Source organism: Hoplias malabaricus, chromosome Y, assembly GCF_029633855.1.
Source record: "Hoplias malabaricus isolate fHopMal1 chromosome Y, fHopMal1.hap1, whole genome shotgun sequence".
NCBI lineage: Eukaryota > Metazoa > Chordata > Actinopteri > Characiformes > Erythrinidae > Hoplias > Hoplias malabaricus.
The window spans coordinates 52,146,264-52,166,053 of NC_089820.1; the positions used below are offsets into that span (position 1 = coordinate 52,146,264).

A 19,790-nucleotide genomic window follows, 5' to 3' on the forward strand; every position below is an offset into this window, starting at 1 on the left:
GTGTTTGCAGTTGCGTATAAAAGTATGGGCACCCCTTAAAAAACAAGATGATTAGATTTTCAAAGTTGATATTATAAGTAAACACACACTCCACAGAGAACACAGCGTCAATGCACTTGCTGAGTTTAACACAGAGGGAGGAAAGGCCTGTGAAACATACGACATGAGCCCCTGAAAGTTACGGCAGCTTTTTCATGTTTTTAAATATATTTTTGAATTACTTAATTTGTTTGTGTATAAATATATATTACAATTTTTAAATTAATTTCTTGTAAAGGCTTCGTACCACACTTCTGCAAATGCAACAGAAAGAGGTCATTTTTCCAAGGGTCACTAAACTTTAGCATTTATTTCCCCCAGCTTTTATTTACTCACTCATCTTCCTTAAATAGAGAACGAGCTTCTGTTCGCCGCCTGCTCCAGCATTTGCCCTGATACTGATACGACTTATTTGTTTTGTATATGCATCTGATTTAAAAATCACAAAGGTCAGGTCTCTGATTCAGATCGGTGAGAGTGAAAAGGAAAAAAGGGAGAGAGAGAGAGGGAGAGAGAGAGAGACAGAGAGCGAGAGAGAGAGAGAGAGAGAGCGAGAGTGAGAGAGGGGAAAAAAGGCATTGTGTATTCGTAATGCACGCCATTGGCATCCTAACGGAGCTTATTCCCATTAAAACACGCCACCAGGTTCCAGTGCAGCGCGCCGCTCTTTCCTCTATCACTCATTACTGCTCGGAAGCAGGCAGCAGACGCGGATGCCCGGGACAGCTCGCGCTTCTCTGGCTTCACCCTCCGGACTTTTTTCTTTTCTTTTCTTTTTTTCGCGACCCCTCGTTTTTTCTGGTCCACCTCTCCTCGTCCACTCGGGATAACACTCGTGGGAAGGTAAGTTAAAGCGATGCGTTCACTTCTTTTGAAGGAGAAACAGACCAGTGCGCTTTTGCTCTTATTAAGCGCACACGACGCGTGTGATTGTGTGTGTGTGTGTGTGTGTGTGTGGAGGAGTGTGTGTGTGGAGGAGCAGCGTTGACAGTGCGAGTAGAGGAGCTCGGGAAAGCACAGACACGGTTTAATAGGACTGTTTTTAAGGGGGTTTAAAGGTGAAGCGGGGACTCGGCGGCTACAAGACACGCGCTGAGACGCGAACCGGCGACAATGCGTAACGTAACGTAACGTAAGGCGCCGGATTCTCCACGTAGGGGGAGCCTCGCGATGGCTTCGGGATGCTGGAGGGGGAAACCCACTATGCCACTCTGCGCTGATTGGATTTAGACCGAAAAGCAAAGCAGTGCCACTAAAATAAGACTCCACTTGTCTTCGGTCGGCGTTCGTTTGTTGTTACTGTGCACTCGCCACGCTCCCCTTACTGTTGTTGGCTCTTGTTTTTGTGGTGGGTCCCGGAGCGCACCGTCGTAACAGGTCTTGAAGAGACTTTCTCTCTCTCTCTCTCTCTCTCTCTCTCTCTCTCTCTCTCTCTCTCTCTCTCTCTCATTTTTACACCCCTCCCTCACCTCCTCTCCTCCTCCTCCTCTCTTTCAGTGTTAGAAGACGAAGAAGAAGGAAAAAATAATAAATGAACTGATCAGCTCAATCATGTGGACGTGAACGACTGCGTTTCTGCTGCTTTTCTTTCACGTGAAGGTAAGAAAGTGGCGCGCGCGTGCATGTGTGTGTGTGTGTGTATGGCCAGGACCTGGCTACTTTGAAGTAAGTGCTGTATTGACATGGAATAACAAGGCGAAGATAATGAGGAGGAAGAGGAAGGCTGGGGAAGGCTCAGGAGCTCGCGCGAGGTGCTTTGAGAATGTTGTCAGTAAGAACACATGAAGAGGGGAGAGCAAAAGAAAGAAAAAAAGGCAGAAAGAGAGTGGTCTTCAAAGCCAGTGGTCAGCGCTCGGAGTTGGAGTTCGGAATGTAGTTTTCTGTCTCGTGCGGGATGTTCAGAAAGGGGGAGATAGGTGAGGTTCGGAGCATCCAAACTTTCGAAGCTTCTTCTGGCTCAAAGTTTCTCAGTTCAGCCCTCACCCCCTCCCTCCACGAGGGGGGATTTGGAGAGGGGGGGTATTCCGCGTGGATTTTTCAGATCAGAAGTTGCACGCGGCGTGGGAGTGTGTTCGGAAGTGTGTGTGTGTGTGTGTGCAAGTGTGTGTGATGGAGGAGCCGGTGAAAGCTGCCATTCTGCCATTTTGTGCTCTGATCGACCTCTTGAGCAACGATGCTGTTCAATGAGCGACGAGCTTTTAAAATATTCACACTAATATTAATAATAATAAATATTGTTGTTATTATTATTATTGAAATGTGCTGCAGAAATATATATTTTTTAGAAATCCTGGATTTTCCAGGTTTCTGGAAAAAGTTGGGAGTTGAGAGGCTTCAGCTTAAGAGCTCTGTGATGTTACACACGTTTGCGTTTTTTTTTTTTTACGCTGTATATTTCTACGGCTTCACGGTAATTACATTAATACACACCGCACGTGGATTCGTGCTTTCATATTTGTTTAACTAAAAGAATGCCATACATTATTTAAAGCACAGCGAGGAAGAGGCAGAGTCATAACTAACGGTTCACACTCACCCAGGACTGTCCAGTGCTCTGAAATAAGACAAAGTCAGTGTACTACCGCAAAAGTCCACAAACTTCTCAGCTGCAGGTGTCCCTCTGTCCTGACTGAGTTGAAGAAAAATACCTAGAAGCGCATTTAAGGATAAACATGACCCTAAATCACAAAAGAGACCAAAGGACAAGCTTCATCTATAAACAAAGAACATCAATTCATTTGAATTTAATTTAATTATTGTTTATTTTATTAGTAGTATTTTTTTTAACACTTTTTAATCTTCAATTAATCTCTCTGCATATTCCACAAAGTAAAAAAAAAAAAGGTTGTGTGTACAGGATTTGGATTTGTTTACCCCCACACACCCCCCTCTTTCTCGGATTATTATTCATTGTTAAAGGGAAGAGACAGGAGCAGGGTGTGCAGATGTACAGTGTGTCATTGTTTAATGGTATTTGCAGGGCGGATATTATGTCTGTAATAGTGTCTGGGCGTAGACATTTTTGTCAGCTCTTTTCATTTTCTGATTTGAGATGCGGTCAACTTGGAACCTTTGAAAAAAAAATAAAAATAAATAAACCTGATGCTTTCCCACCCCTTACGTTTGTTGGAGAGGTCGCCTTCGACGTGACCCCATGACTGTGCAGTGTTCAGGACCGAACAAATGATTTAAAATTAGAGATCCGGTTTGAAAGGGCTTCTGCACTCTGCATTCTGATGTTTTCAGTGGAGTACAATAAGGCAGAAGCAAATTAATGAAGAAGGCTAGTGCTGTGTGCTGATATGAGAGTGTCTGAACTGAGCTTAGGCCTTCATATTTAGGCTGGTAAGTTTTAATTCTCACTACTCCTTATACTTCAAAAACTCAGGGATGAGACATTTTTAATGCAATTATTCCCTTATCGTTACGCATATATTCACTGCTATAGTGTAACTTAATTTGAAGAAAGAAAAAAAAAAGTGTATGAATATGTGGACAATTAGCATAAATGTGTTATGCTAATTTTAAGACATACAATGTGTTTTGCTGCCTGTTACAATATTATGTTTTCTGATCATAAGGAATTGCAAAAATAATAAGAGTAATAACAGCTGACACTGTAAATGTTTGGTCGGCATGAGTTTCAGAAAAAAAGATACGCTTATGAATTTTCTTTTAAATTCTACACATATATTAATTTCACTTGATTAAAAAAAATGTACCCAAAATATGTAACGCAAATTGTACTAATTGTGTTGATGGAATATTTTTCATTAACACTATCTTTCACTTGATCTATTGTGGATTTGTTGCTCAGATATTACATTTAGGGAGTGAAAAAACAAAACAAAAAATGCTAAAGTCATTTAAATGCAGTGAAGGCAGGAGTGTTATGAAGACTCTTGTGAATACACTCTGCCAATGGAACTGATAGCGGTTCGACGGGGGCTAAACAGACCAAGCCAATCCTGTCAAAATGTCTCCTCCCTGGTGTGTACGCTCTCATTTACATATGCGTCTTGCGCTCGCTCGATGGAGAGTGTGGTGTGTGTTGCTGGAGCTGGAACTTGGCAGCAGTAGGAAGACGTGAGAGCGAGTGTTTCTCCAGGTCTTCTGCAACCCGCAATGACTCCGTGTGAGGTGCGCACCTCCTCAGCACAGGGCCATGGCTCATGGCTGAAGGGGGCAGTGGGGTGACTGCCCCTTGCTTACACCTCTCTTTCTCACTCTCTCTCCCCCTCACTTTCTCTCTCTCCCACTTTCTCTCTCTCCGGGCCTGTCAGTCTCCAGTTCAGCCGACTGAATCCAGCACTGGAGCCTCGGAGACGTGATCAAACAGCCATTCCACACTTAAATGCTTCTCCGCTCCTTTTAATTGGAGGAAATTGTCTTCCAGATGCCCGGGCCCTAGCCAGGCTGCTCTAGAGGGAGGGGGTACGGGGTGGCAGCGAGGCCGGGACGATTAGGTATTAATTGATATGTGCTGTGGAGACCCCCGGACCCCCACCCCTCCCTTCGGCCTCCCTCCCTTCCCTCTCCAGCTCCGTAGAAGACTACTAAGGCCTTTCCCCGAGTGGCAGGCAGAATCCCCTACACGCCCCGAGAGCCGTGTTTATTTGTTTGGGGTAGCTCGCGAGGTGCTGGGGGGCTAACACGTACTCACACACACACACACACTTACACACACATGCTCACACACTGGTACAAGTATGTGTTCAGGCTTGTTAGTAACCTTGATGAGCAAGGTTAAGTTAACTTTAGGGAAAACTGGGGGTGATATATTATCCGTAATGAAAATAACACTATGAAATGAGTGGGACTTTTAAATGAGGTAAAAAAAAATACATTAATTATTCTTGTTAATAACTGTGAGTAATGTTGTTAAGTAATAGGTATGTAATGTACAAAAAAAACAAATTTAGAAATTCTATTGTGATTATTATTGTTGTTGTTGTTGTTGTTGTGTTCAGTACCAATGCATGTTCAGTCTAAATATGATGATGCCAGGCCCTCTGAAGTTACAGCTATGCTGTGCCTCTGTCAGTGGCGTGTTATAAGTCAGGGTGTGGCTCTGCACTGATCTTGTAGTAGAAATCCTTTTAGCATTGTCTCGGCAGCGCACATTTGGAGCTGGAGCGCCTTACATTACTCTTAGGCCTGTCTTTCTCGATTGATTAAGCTTGTAAGGCCCGTCATTCAATATCCATCATGTGGTGCGAAAGACACAGTTCATCATGTCATCACGCGCAACATACAAATGGGAGTTAGTTTGTAACTACTGACAGTTGTCAACTTTTGTCTTTAGCAAATAATTATAGTTGGAAAAAAGGAACATTTAATGCTGTGCATGTCATTTACAGTTGAGTGCTGATTTGTTAGGCATTCTGTATGTGTTCATGAGTGCCAGAGAGAGAGAGAGAGAGAGAGAGAGAGAGAGAGGGGGAGAGAGAGAGAGAGGAGAGAGAGAGAGAGAGGTCTAAAGAGTGGAAGTTTTTGAGCAGGCTAATCACAGACGTCAGTGTGTGATCTAAGAATAAAGAGTGCCCTGACAGATGAGGTGGTGACGGATGAGCTTGTCTCCACTGCCTCATGCCAGGGTGCCACCAGAAGGAGCGTCTGTCTGTCTGCTGAGAGAGAGAGAGAGAGAGAGAGAAAGGGGCCTGAGATAATACAGTGTGTTTTACCCCACCCTGAGGCACTTTCCATGAACAAAAATTCATAGAGTAATGCTTCTTTAAGGAATACGTCCAAATACAGAAATGCAGAATAAGCATGCAACACAGTGAAAAACCTAGCTTAGGCACAGCTGACAGAGCTGAACAGATGTGTGCAGATGTTTCATATTCAAGTAAGTTTTTCCCTGTCGTCTTAATTCTCTCCTCTGGGAGAATGGTTGGGCAGAAATCACTCTTTCTCAGTATTTCTCTCACCATTCCTGTGTTTTTTTCTTATTTTCTTCTGAATGAGAGAGAGAGCGAGAGAGAGAGAAAGAGAGAGAGAGAGAGAAAAGAGATAGACAACATATACATAAACATAAACACCTGATGAGTTCCTACAGGATTAACTTAAACACTAGCTGAACCCCTAAGGCCATGAGTGATTTTCAGTTCAAAAACACTTAAGTGGCTCTTATCTAAACAAACCTCAACACCTCCACCCACCCTTAAATAAAATGTATTTTATTCATCCATTTCCAGAACAGTCAGATCAGGGCAATCAAACCATTACACAATACACTTTATATAAGAGATTATTATGGGTAAACTAATTAATTATTTGAAATTAAATTGTACATTGAGCAGTTTTTTGTTTTACTTCTAATTCGATCTGTCAAAGTGATCAGAACCAAATGGAGCGCCATGGCAGTTTTCTTCCATCTAGGCAGTTTGTGTAAGGAGGCGTGTCCTGAAGGGGCTTCCTGAGGCAAGATCTCAATGTAGTTGCTCTTTCTTCCAGCTCAGCAGAATAGTGAGTCAAGTTGCTAAGGTTTACACAGCCTTGAGAGAGACCTTCACAGCCTCGGTTTTGGCCTTGACCTTTAGTCACCCCAATCAGTCCGTTGTCCACCTCAATCAGCCACTTAATGGTCAGTTGTGGTCATTTACTTCTCTTCTTTTACACAGTGGGTTTCCTTCCAAAATGCTGCATGTTGTTGGTGGTGGACCAAGATATTTATCTCCAGAATGTACCTTTTTTGGGTTACTCTGTTTCTGTTGGTCTGATCCATATGACCTTTTGACTCAATCTTTATATCATAAAATATAAAGTAAAATAATAACGATTGTTTTATATTTATTTATTCCTATGTTGGATGTAGCAAGTTAATTCTAATGTAGCTTTGATATTGCTTGTGTGTTTAAAGCCCATCCCAATCAGTGAGTATCATAACTATAAGAAATCTTAAAAGTGGTTTGTTATCGATTTGGAAAGGAACCCTTGGTTTGGGGTTAAGTCGTAGGAAAACGCCTTTTATTTGTTTACAGACATTACAAAGAAGTTTTTTTAAGCTACAAATAATTCCAGTAATAGGTCGTTCAGGGAACCAAAAGTGTCTTTGCTTCAAGGAACCATTTTAGTCATCTCCATGTTTTAAGAGAGTGTGTATTCTTACTGCTCTTGAATTTAAAGGACAGATTTTTAAAAGCCGGTTTATAAAAATTTGCAGAGCGTGGCAGGGTGACAGGATGAGTTGCTGTGGAGCGGGCGAGAAGCACAAAATTACAGCCATGTCATCTCAGAAGACGCAGGCTTTTGCGCGACCAGGCGACTGTCTGTCAGTCACGAGCCCAGGCAGTGGGCATGTAGCAGTGAGGCTGGTTTGCATTCTCACCAGAGCTTTTAAAATACCGGCAAATATCCAGAAGGCCTCAGATAGCGCAGGATACTTTTGACGGCCAAGCGCAGCAAATGGATACACGCTAGGAGAAAGTCCCAAGATAATTGTGGCACTTTAATGATGGCTGTTCTTCAGCCGTTTCCGGGTCATGACCCTGGCGGGTGGGCCCCCACAGCGTGGGCATGGGGTCCCCCCTTGAGGGGTCTATGCAAGATGGCTGCTGGGGCTAGAGTAAAGAGGGCCCCTGCACCTTTAATTATGATCAAGAGGTTTTCTCCAAAGGACGGAGGCGTAGCAGTTATGTTGCCTCGTAAATCTGCCCCTGATGCCGTATATTGTGTTGAACTATTACTGTACACTATTATATTGCATATTCAACTGGCTCTTCAGGACCTGATTTGCATAATTGGATCTTTAATGAAACTTGCCTTGTGGAACAAAAAAGAGGAAAAAAATAGAGGAGAGGGAGGGAAAAAAGGCATTTTGGAATTATAGGCAAACCCCAGCGAGTATTTGTTGGGAGAAGTTGGAGGGAAAAAAAATGATGTTTTAAAGGGAAAGAGCAGCACAGTGACCTGTGTTATGCACACACACTCTCTCTTTTCACACAGACGCACACACTAACGTGCAGACACACACTCGCACACACGTACACACACACACACATCAGTGGCAGTGCTACAAATAGGATGAGAAGTGCTTCTGAAAGCTGTACATTCCCAGCCAGGTCTCGCGGGTTATTACTACAATAGCTGGATTTCTTTAGCCTGGGGGATTTTAGGTTTTCTGTCTCCACTCATTCTCTCGACTTGTTACTCGCCGAAGATGGGCCTTTGTAGGGGAAGCCGCTCAGCTCGCCTGTCGGAATTCCTCTGTTCCAAATATTTTGACAATTTCTAATCGGGAGCCGTCAGGTTTTAGATGAGCGCCGACTGGATCCGGCCTTTTTTGTGTCCACTGGTTAAAGTTGATATGTTTTTGGCCTAGCTTTGACTTGTTCTGTACTTAAAGGACATGGACGTTATGGATTAATTCAAATACATTTATGATTTGTATCAAAATCATATCTCAAAATGCTTGTAAAACATTACGTCTGTATATTCCTGTATATATATTTTTTGCCAAGTAGGTACAGGAGGCATTAAACTCCTTAAATATCTGGTTCCTATCACTTCCACTGAGACCAGTTCTGACTCGGCAAGTCCCTCTGGAACGGGGCATTAAACATCAAACAACTCCAAATGACTTTTTTTACATCTCCGTTGTATAATTAAGAAGATATTTAGAAAATGTGGTGCATTTCCCCCTTAATGCCACCATACTGTAGTGTGTTACTGAATGTGTGTTATGTGCCTGTGTCATTGTCCAGTTGTATGCAAAGCTCTATTACTGTTTAGTTTGGTTTGTTAATTTATGTTTCCTTGAGTGCGTACACATGGTATTTCATAACCTCAGTTCATACTCTCCTTGTTTTGAGCTGGGAGGGTATTTTGTTTTATTGGTTAATTAAAGCACACATGTCTTTTTCTTTTTTTCCGCTTTTCCTTGACTCGCGCAGGTGAAGGTTAAAATGCTGATAGTGGCACTTTCAATCCGACGTGACAGTCATGGTTAATGAAATGTTATTTGTCCTGCCTTTGAAGGACCTATCATTTAAAAGAGAAAGCAAAAAAAAAAGCAATATAAAAATAGTGGAAAGCCATTTAGCAGCAGTGCAACATGGGGGATTGGTATGATTGGTATGGTAGGTGGGGGGTGCTGGTGGATGGGTGCTGTTAATCAGAGAGCAAGGTTAAAAATGGATATTAGCTAAACGATGATGATTTATCCTTGAAGGCGGAGAGGGCCAGAGACACAGGGGTGATACTTCTGCAGCAGCCTCCGAGTGGATCATGTGGCTGTTTGGTTCACAGGTGGCTATTAGAGCGATGTTATGGAGAGGAGAGTGAGAGTGCAAGAGCAGGAAGGAGGGATGAAAAAAGAAACTGCAGAAGTACCCTAGCTGTCATTTAACCTGCTTGGGCAAACTGCTCTCTAATTCTCTCTCTTCCTCTTTCTCTCTCTCTCTCTCTCTCTCCCACTATCTATTTCTTTTTAGGTTCTTTGCTTGGGAACTTTCTACTGATAACCTGCTACCGTCTTTTCCATCTCACAGGTAGGCCCTTGTTATTGTTGCATCTCTTGACTATCCCCTTCTTGTTGTGCAAACACACACACACACACACACAGAAACACATACAACGAAACGCACACTCAAACACACACACATTCACACATCTTCAGAGGGCTGCCATACCCTCAGTTTAATGCCACTTGGGTTTTTTTTACTGTTAAGGTTAATGCTACATTTTCCCTGGAGGTGCCAAAGCTCCCTGTGGCCAGTCGCCCAAGAGAGTATAATTTGTCTTTCTCATCCCCTCTGTCAGTGATTCAACGTGATGTAAGAGAACTTGTTATTAAGCCCTCTCCTCCAAGTATTTTGAACTGCCCAGTGATTCTGCATTAGTGACAGTCTGAAAAGATTCACATGTCCTGGAGGAAAGGTTTACTCCCGCCACCTCTTAATTTCGTAGTATTGCATGATAAAGTGGACACCTAGCTAGTAGGTGAGATTTGGCCACAGCTAAATTAAAGGAAAAGATATGTAATAAAAATACACACAGTTGAATTACAGTGAACCCAATCCCTTCACTCTAGGGGCTGGCTGCTTTAGGGGAATTGAAACACAAGCAAGTGTTGAGTAAAGGTTACTATTTTTTAAATCAGTTTAAAATAATTTAATGTAATACTGAATCCCTTATCCATATGTGTTACAGTGTTAAGTCTTCAGTGTGTAGGTTCACTGCTGATGTAACACAGTCAGCTCTCAGCCTACATAGCAACAATCTAATTGATTGTTATTCAGTGATTCTCTCTAAATTGATTCATCCGTAGAGGTCAGAGAGAGCATTTTGATTTCTTGCTATATGTTTTGTCTCATCACAGCCCGTTATAACATATTTTGTTTGATGTAAATTGTCAAAGAAAAAAGATAAAATAAAAAAGAGTCAAATGGTTTTGATCACGCTGATGTTGTTTGTTATATATTTATACTGCTTAATATTAAAGCAGCCTCAAGTCAAGTCACCTTCCTATATCCCTGCTTATGCAAAAAACACTTTCTCACACCTGCGATAGCATGAATACATGCGCAGGCATACACCCACAAACGCACACACAAATACATACAGGCTCACACACACAGGCACGCACACAGACACACACACACACACACACACACACACACACACACATGGTCAGAGTGCTTGTGCTGTTGATTCTCCCGGTAATGATGTCACAGCGATAGTGGAGGAGAGCAAATGTCTCCTGATTCCACCATTTAACGGCTGGCTGAATTGGCTGATAATGATAGCATTGGCGTCTCCAGCCGCACAGACAGATCAGACCCTGTGAATTAGCAAGGGAGAAGAGAGAGAGAGAGAGAGAGAGAGAGAGAGAGAGAGAGAGAGGCAGGGGAGGAGGGAGAGTGAGAGAGAGAGAGACAGAGCGAGACAGAGGGAGAGAAATAGAGATGGTTTACAGAGGAAGAGAGGCGAGTGGTGGCAGAAAAGGAGAAAGATAGAGACGTTGACAGAAAGAGGGGGTGATGTACTTAACGTATCTGCGCCGTGCTCTTGAACAAGCTGCTAGAGACGTGTGTGTGTGGCGGTGGTGATAGCTGCTGCTCGATAGCAGTCAGTGAAATGACCGGCTGTCTGCAAAGCTCTTTAATGCTTTGCCACATCTCTCCCTGAGCTTTGAAGTGAAACATGAGGAGAGCAGGCCCATATCTACTTATCTGACCTTAACATGAGTAGCATCTTAGAATAGAATAGAATACAATAGAATAGAGTACAATAGGGTATAATACAATTGAATATACATCTATTTTATTCTATTAAAAACAGGTAGATAGTTCAGAATAAAAGAAAGACAGAATAGTGCAGAGCAGGATGTAAATGTGCACTTTGATAATACTTGTCCAAAATGAAACACTTCCAGGTGAATGTTTTTTTTAACAAATTATGCAAAACCTGTGAACATCTCAAACACTTACTTATGTGTTTATGTGGTTTGTTTTCCCTGTTAAATTTTTTGTTCCTTTACCGTTAATATGTCTAAATATAAGTGCATCCTTCTCTCAAGTGGCTAGCTGCAAATATAATTTAAGTTTAAAAAAAGGAGAGAGAAAAAGCCCAAGGCATTTAACCATGCATCTTAAAACATGATTTTTCACCCTACTGAGGGTTCTAATAGAGTATCACTGTTTTTCTGGCAAAGCAAAAGTAAATAAGTAGGTCTGAATGTTAATGAACGTTCCAAGCTTTGAACACATGCTCTTCTGTGAGTGGCTCCACATTTTCAGACCCTCGGTGTCGCTTGGGTACGCAGAGACGCAGGCAGCGCTTTTTTAAGAACAAATATTAAGTATATAGGTGTGTGTATATTTGTCCGGCTGAGTCATGCCAGACCTTGTGTGCATTTGGGGAATTGCTGGTCCAGAACTGGTCCGGTTAAAGTGGACTGAGGGACACTGAAGGGGTTTTGTTGAAGAATGCTACAGTGAATATGTAATAAAACAGAAACACATGCAAACTTAACTACACAGTCTTAAGTCTTAAGGAGGAATTTTATAGAGATATTTCAAAATGTCTAGTTGCATCATTTAGTGAATAAGAACTCACTGAATAAGAAATGTTAATTGTGGTACAGACAGGTAGAAATATATCAAAATTACACAAAGAAAATCTGAGGAAATGTTTATGTTCACAAGTCACTTTGGAAGGATTATAAAAGGGCCATATTTGCGTTGTAGCCATGGGACCCTTGGTTCCTATCACCACCGCTGTAAAGAAATCCGAGTTAAGAAGTTAATCTCCATTTCACATCAAACTCTTTAAACTGATTTTATTGACGTTTCACTCACTGAATCATGGGGAAACTTTTCCCGTTTTAAAGGGAAACAAATGTCCCTTTAAACCTTAAGAAATTGTTCTTCACAATTGCTCATTTCCGTTCAAAAAGTAGTTATTTAACAAACAATACGCTGTATGAGTCAAAGCACTCAAAGGACTACTATGAAAACTAATACGTTAGTTATGTGGATATGAGTGAGAAATTGAAGAGTGAGCCATATATAGCGAAGTTAATCGAGAAGAAACAATGGGGTTCTATGGGTTATTATTCCCAGTAGAAATTTAGTTTGAAGGCCTTCAGAAAATGCATTGCATTGTTTAGATAAGTTGGATCAAGGATGAAAATTATCACATCAAACATGAAATAATGTTGATGTAGGCCTCTAAAGGAATGGCTGCTGCTGTTTTCACTCTCTCTGTCACATGTATCTGTCTTTCTCTCTCTCTCTTTCTCTCTCACACACTCTCACACTCTCTCTTTCTCTCTTTTTTTTATTGTTTTTCCACACACTCTACATCTCACCTGCCATCTCTATAGTGTAGCAGCCTGGCTGCTTTGTTTGTGGAGAGCTGTCAGTCCTGTGAAGTGTGTTTTAAGTAACTGCTGCTGAAGGTGAGAGTTAAACAGTATTTACTTTGGGGAATTTGCCTTTATTTATCTGTGTTATTACCGAGGTGAATTTTAAAAGGCCTCTTGGAGAGAATTCCCCCGACGAGCGGCTTCCTTTACATGTCTTTTAAAGTCTTAAGATGCTTCCTTCCCCCTCCTGCTATAGCTTACCCTTAACATATCTCCGGCAATCTCAGACGATTTTCGCAAATCAGCCCCCTCCCCTTCCTTTTCTTGTCTGTTTTTGTTTTTGTTCCTTCTCCCCCTCTTTTTCCCTCTCTCTCTCTCTCTCACTCTCTTTCTTTTAGCCTTGATCACTAGACGTTGTTGTCTGTCTCTTACTTTGCCTGTTTCATCTCTTTGTTATGGCGTTTGTGCCAATCGGTGTAATTGGGAGAAAGCTAAGTTAAGTGAGAGAAGAGAGAGCGAGCATGGAGAAAAGTTGCCTCGTTTTTCTCGCCCCTGTTTGGGTAAATAAGGCTGTCAGTATGGATCAGCCCAGATGTATGTGGACGATCCAATCCTCGCTCACATTGGGCCGAATAGCGGGATGGGGGATGAAAGTCATTTCCACTGATATTGCACACAGTACCCAGACTTTACACTGCAGTTAAGAACTGGCATGCTACAAGGTGTCAGAAATAGCCAAATCACCACAAAGATCCCAAGGTCAAGCCATGGTGTACAGGAGGTATCATCTAGGCTTCATTCCCCTGTGTCTCTGCCTACTTTATTGGATACCCTACACAGAAAACCCAGCGCTGGAAATATAAGATCCAAGATATTCCTCATGTCCTAACTGAGACAAACTGTTTTTTTAAATGGTTATATCCACCATAGATATTCCAAAAAAAAACATGTTGTGACATAATACATCAAGTTGTTTTAAGTGTTGTTTTATCTTTCCTATTCAAAACATACTTAAAGTGCAATAATGACAGTACTTTCTATTGTACAACACACAGAAGAGTGGGCTGTACCTGAACAATGATTAGATTTTTAATCTAAACATATACTATTTAATATCCTTCCGTCCCCGTAGCTGAACGAATGGCAGCATGTTTATAAGAACACTTTCATGACAAGTTTGCCTAGTGACGACACTGCTGGTGCACGCAAGGGGGCTCCTGCTCTGGTGTTGATAATTAACACTTTCTGCTGTACGTGTGGGCCGTCATTAGGCGGGTAAAAGATCGTCTCTGTTTAAATTTGCATGATGATGGTACTGTGACCAGTCATCGCTAGATCAACCAGCTCAAATAGACCTAGGGTCGGAGAGGAAGATTCATGACCCCCACAACACCCCTCTCATCAATCCTTCGTGGGAGGTCCCCTTTAAAGCCCCCCCTAAAAAAAACCTCAAACCCTCCCCGCATACCCCCTCCTTCCCAACTGGTTCGATGATCCGCTGTGATCTTATTTCTGTTTCAGCACTATAGCCGGACTGGGAGAGCTCTGGGAGAGTTTTTCTTCCATTTATATATTTCTCTCTCTCTGTCTCTCTCTCTCTCCCTCTCTCTCTGCCCTACTGATTGCTATAGCCTGGGGGCTCTCTGCCGCACGCTACATCCCTGTGATTATATTAATGGCCTCCCGCGCTGAGTTTGGAGGCAGAAGAACGCCTGGCTAATGCGGCTGCATGGTCAGGGAGATGGACCTCTGACCACAGGGGTGGCCAGTTCAAGGCCCAGGTGGGCCAATGTGGCCCCCACAGTCCCTCAGGGATGCCCACTTAACCTTAAAGCTGAGCACCCAGCCACGGCGTCAGTACAGGGAGGGTAATGTGGGAGAGACTTGGGGATTGGCGGAGGGGTGGGGGGTGGGGGTGGGGGGGTGATGTGTTTAAAAAGAAAGAAAGAAAGAAAGATGTGCCATGCTCTGAAACGAGTAAAGTTATGAGCAAGACGGGCAAATCAGAGCCAAAGGCTTTTGGCTAAAACTCACAAAGCTGGCTAATAATTCTCCCTTGAACAGTATTGATCTTTATTTGTTATTATGGGACTTCTAGGCGTTCCTGCGCCTTTATTTGTCTTCATTAGAGTCCCACAGCACCTGCAGCGGCCTTGCGTGCACACCGTGCGTGTTTATGTGTGTGTATGCATTTGTGTTATTGCATACGAAAGCTGTCTGCGTCCAATTTTCCCTGGCGCTGGCTGTGTGTTAGTTCCTTCATTTAGGACTGAGTTTATTCTGATCATCTATCTTTGTGCCTCCTTTTATGTGTTTTTTTTTTAATCCAAATGTGGGCGTGTATGCACATGCTTGAAATTGTCAGTGTCTTTGTTTCTATGGACTTAACTAATCATTTATATACTAAAGCCTCTGTATACTGTACTGTGCAAAAGTCAGAGACCAACCCTTCATTTATCTAATTTCCAATCAGAATAGTCATTAAGTACAAGTCATTCTTTCCTCAACACCAGGAAAACATCTGCATGGAAATATCTCCATACCTCTAAAATCATAAAAGTCAATGACATATGTGTTGAATAATTCCAAACACATTGAATAACACTGAGGTCTAGCGCTATAGATCTACTGACTTAAAAACAACAGCAGTGTATTAGTTTCAAAAGCAGCCTATTAGTTTCATTTGCAAATTAGTTTCTTTTCTCAGTCTTCTCGACAACTTCATCCTTTCATACACCTGTGGGTTTGTTTTAGATTTGAAGCGAGAGTGTAACTTGGTGAAAACTTTATTTTATAGTTATCTGACAGCTTTGTTGGTGTGTCTGATCTTCCATAGTTTTCAGGAGTTCCCTTTTCGGTTTTGACTGGAAATTACATAAACGAGGGGTGGTGTCTCACATTTGCACAGCACTGTATGTGAATAAATGTGTTTTACTGAGGTCGTCTGTGAAGTGAGTGCAGTGTAGGTGTGTGTGCCAGCACGAGTGTGTGTGCCGTGGGGGTCCTGGTGTCCCGCTGGGCCGGATGATTGATCTGCGGCCGGCTGGCGTTAACGTGCCGAGAAGCGGGTCACAGTCATCGGTGCTCCTCTTTTTCCACCACACTCGTCCGCCTCTCTCTCGCTGCTTTTGTTGTCGGGGGTAATCTTGGGAGTGATCTTAATTATGGAGGTTCAGTCTGTGTTTTTTCTCCCTTTCCTTAACACGCTCTTAATCAAACAGCACAGTTAGTTCGTAATGAGAGGGAGGGAGGGGCTAGCTGACTACTAACACACACACACACACACACACACACACACACACACACACATATATATATATATATATATATATATATATGGTGCAGGCCGACTTGATGAGGTGAGTTATAGAGAGAGAGTGGGGAGCAGGAGGGATGTGGCATAGAGGAATGGTACGGATAAAAGAGACTGATGTTTGATGTGAAATTATTCACAAGATCAAGGGCTTGATGTGTAGATTTTGTGTAGTATAATAAAATTAACATATAAGCAATGACTTTTTACACCAGCTGTTGTTGCAATCTTTCGCATTTCTAGTTTATCACTCTCATAAAACTACATTATGTTGCTTTTGTTAGTTAGCTGCTTGTTGATTCATCCATAGATCCAGCTTAGCCGGATGAAATCACCTTTATTGTTACTGACATTACTGATTAAAAAAAACATAACTATATTGGAATTCTATTTGTTAAAAACTATATATAAATGAGACGGACACATTTGTGGAGTGGTTAGAAAAGGGCAGGATCAGCTGAAGTTTAGGATGGTGCTATAAATTTAATTGATAAAGTTTGACAGCACAAACGTATGGCATTACCTGTTAGTTTTGTTAGTAATGTGTTACCTCTGACACGACTATTGTAATTACACTACACCATGTAATGGTTTATAAAAACCTTAAAATTAGCAACAAAGCTCAGAATTAGTCTTTCTGATTTCAGAACAGTGGAAATGCATTAATAGGTAATGTTTAAGCTTTTGAGTGTGTGTGTGTGTGTGTGTGTGTGTGTGTGTGTGTGTATGTGTGTGTGTGTGTATGGGTGGGTGAAAAGAGGAAGATGGAATCCATTACACATAAACACCCTTTAAGCAGTGATGGGATGATCCAATGGGATTAAGTGGGAAATCCTGATGGACGTTGAAAAGGTGACCACATGGAAGAAGGGCAGCACAACACAGCCTGCTGCAGATGGCACACACACACACACACACACACACACAAACATGCACACACACACACACGCGCGCACACACACAGGCTTATATATATACACATAAATACACATATGCATACATACACAAAAGCTTACAAGAGTGCAAATCCATTCACAGGGACATGCTTTCTCAGGTCAAACTAAAGGTCAGAGGTCGGCTCTGGGATTGCAAAGTCAAGGCTCAGTGTCAACCAGTTTTACAAGTGCAGGCCTGAGAAGTCTTAGTGTGTTGGACTGAACTGAGTGTGTAGATGTTTGAACTACATGTTTATACAAATGTTTGCGTCTAGTAGATCATTGTTTAAAATGTTAAAAGCCCTTAATGTTATGTGAACATTTTATGAGGAAACTGACCAATAGATTTGGCCCAGATTCATTTAAGATCTCATCGATTTCCCAAAAGTGTAAAGAGATGGGTGTTTGCCGTTTGTTGTTTGGTTATTTTTCCGGTTTTTGTCCGGTGAATGGGGCATTACTTGATTGAAAGCAAGACTCATTTGCAGGCCTGGTCCTGTATTTGTCCATTAGGTATGCGCAGTGGCATGTATGCTGCTTGTCTCTATATTATTAAAAGTAGTTTGCCCATAGGCTGCTTGTGTGCTGAAGGAAGTTGGACAGATGGCCATGTTTTTTTAATAGATCACAGCCATAAGTAAAGCGAGGCAGAGGATGAGGCAGAGTGATGGCACCAGCTCTCTTCTCTTAGCACCGGCTCTGTTACCAAGGGTCTTGCAGAGTGCAAATGTGCTGCTATCCTTAGCCCGCATGGCTGGATAATTAGATGAAATAGTTTCTGAAATGAATACATACTTTCCGCTGCATGCTGATGTTAAACGCTGCAGCTTGTTCGCTCTACGTGGCTTGTGTGTGTGTGTATGTGTGTGTGTGTGTGTCCCGCTGCTTGCCGTTTATAAAGCCTGTTTGAAAAGTGTGTTATAAAGCTTCTGAAACTTGAGGGCTGTGGTATTAAGCATCATGAGCCACATTAAGGAGGTGTACAGATCTCTCTCTCTCTCTCTTTCTCTCTCTCTCTCTCTCTCTCTCTCTCTCTCTCTCTTTCTCTCTCTCTCTCTCTCTCTCTGTGTGTGTGTTTCTTTCTACATCTCACTCTTTCTCACACACCTTTCCTTTGCTCTCTGTCCTTTCCTCCTTTTTATGACCATCTCTCTTTCTTTTTTGCTCATTTGTACTTTGTGTTCTTTCTTTTTTCTTTCTCTTCCTCACCATTTTGCTTTCTTTTCTATTGCTTATTCTCTCTCTCTCTCTCTCTTTCTCTCTCTCTTTCTCTCTCTCTCTCTCTCTGTGTGTGTGTCTTCCGCATACTTGTTCTCTGTGCCATCCTCTATCTTCCCCTCTTCCTTGACCCTTTCTTTTTTCATTTTTATTCTCTCACACTATCGCTTTTAATTTCTCATCCTGACCCTCCTTTCTCTCTCTCTCTCTCTCTCTCGCTCTCTCTCTCTCTCTCTCTCTCTCTCTCGCTCACTCTCCCCCACGCCTTGTTTTCTACGCTTGACTGAAAGTTGCTCATAACAGGATGTTAAATATATAGCGAGGAAAGAGAGACAGAGAGAGAGAGGGTGAGCAAGAGAGATTATGTCTGTGTGGTTGCACTGTTCCTTGATGTATGCACCATGTCAGGCAGCCATTGTCTCCTGGGTAAAGAATGATAGTTCAAATACCTACCATCTCTCCCCTGGTGCTCCAAATGCTAGCCTTTGAAGTTTTTATAATCCATCTGTCATCTTCGAGTGGGGAGGGCACATGTTCTGTACCGCTCAATTACAGAATTTTCCTTTTGCCAGCCACAATGAGACAGGAAACGAATAATATGGGCGACCCAGAGAGAGAGAGAGAGAGAGAGAGAGAGAGAGAGAGAGAGAGGAAGGAAGGCTAGGGAAACAAAATTTGAATTCAGTGCATTCTTATACACTTGATCCCCCCCCTCCATTCCCTCCCTCTTTGTCAGACTTCGAACAGTGTGTGTATGTGTGTGTTTGTGTGTATGTGTGTGTGCCATATGTGTGTGTGTGTAAGTGTGTGTCTGCGTGCAAAGCCTAAAATGCTTCCTACTGTTACAATTATGAAGAATCTGATTGAATGCTTATTGTTTCAAGAAGCTTGATTTTGATCGATCTTTTTTTTTCTCTCTTTTAAGTGTTTTTTTAGGCTTTCTCTACCATTCTGAGGGTGACAATATTTCATCTGGCTAATCACCCTGTTTTATTTTTCTTAAATATTTATTTGATCTGGGAGAACTAATGATAATGGATGATATTAGAGGCAGCACAAGAGGGAAGAATAAGCATTTGAAAGGAATATTCCCTTTTCCTCTTAAGGATGTGTGGATGGAGGCTGTTTGATGTATGTTCTAATGAAGTTTGTTGCAGTGCTGTGTGGTAAAAAAAAAATTAATTACCGAATGCGGCATAGGGTTGCAGCATTTTAAAGTTTTTAGACACACAGAGAGAAAGAGTGAGAGCCAGGAACTTCAGATACTTGATTAAAAAAGAAAGAGAAAGACCCCCACCACACACCCCCTAAAAAAAAACAGTTCACTTTAAGGGAAGAAAAAGCACCTTAATATCTTTACCTTTAATATTTTACTTTTCACATCATCCTCAGATCCTTTTTGTCTTGTGTCTTATCTCTGGTGAAAAACCAACAAGAAGAAAAAGCACAGCCTTGTAGAAGATGAAAGATTGCA

The 19,790-nt window shown here is 42.1% G+C and overlaps 1 protein-coding gene across 1 annotated transcript in view; it reads left to right on the top strand.

Moving 5' to 3' along the window:
• The first annotated feature begins 742 nt into the window (after positions 1–742).
• Positions 743–19,790, top strand: part of LOC136678741 (zinc finger protein 536-like) — a 207,698-nt gene continuing 188,650 nt past the window's right edge. Inside the window, 3 exon segments of the mRNA XM_066656865.1 lie at positions 743–882; positions 1,537–1,638; positions 9,474–9,530. The gene's annotated coding sequence lies outside the window, so the exon portion shown is untranslated.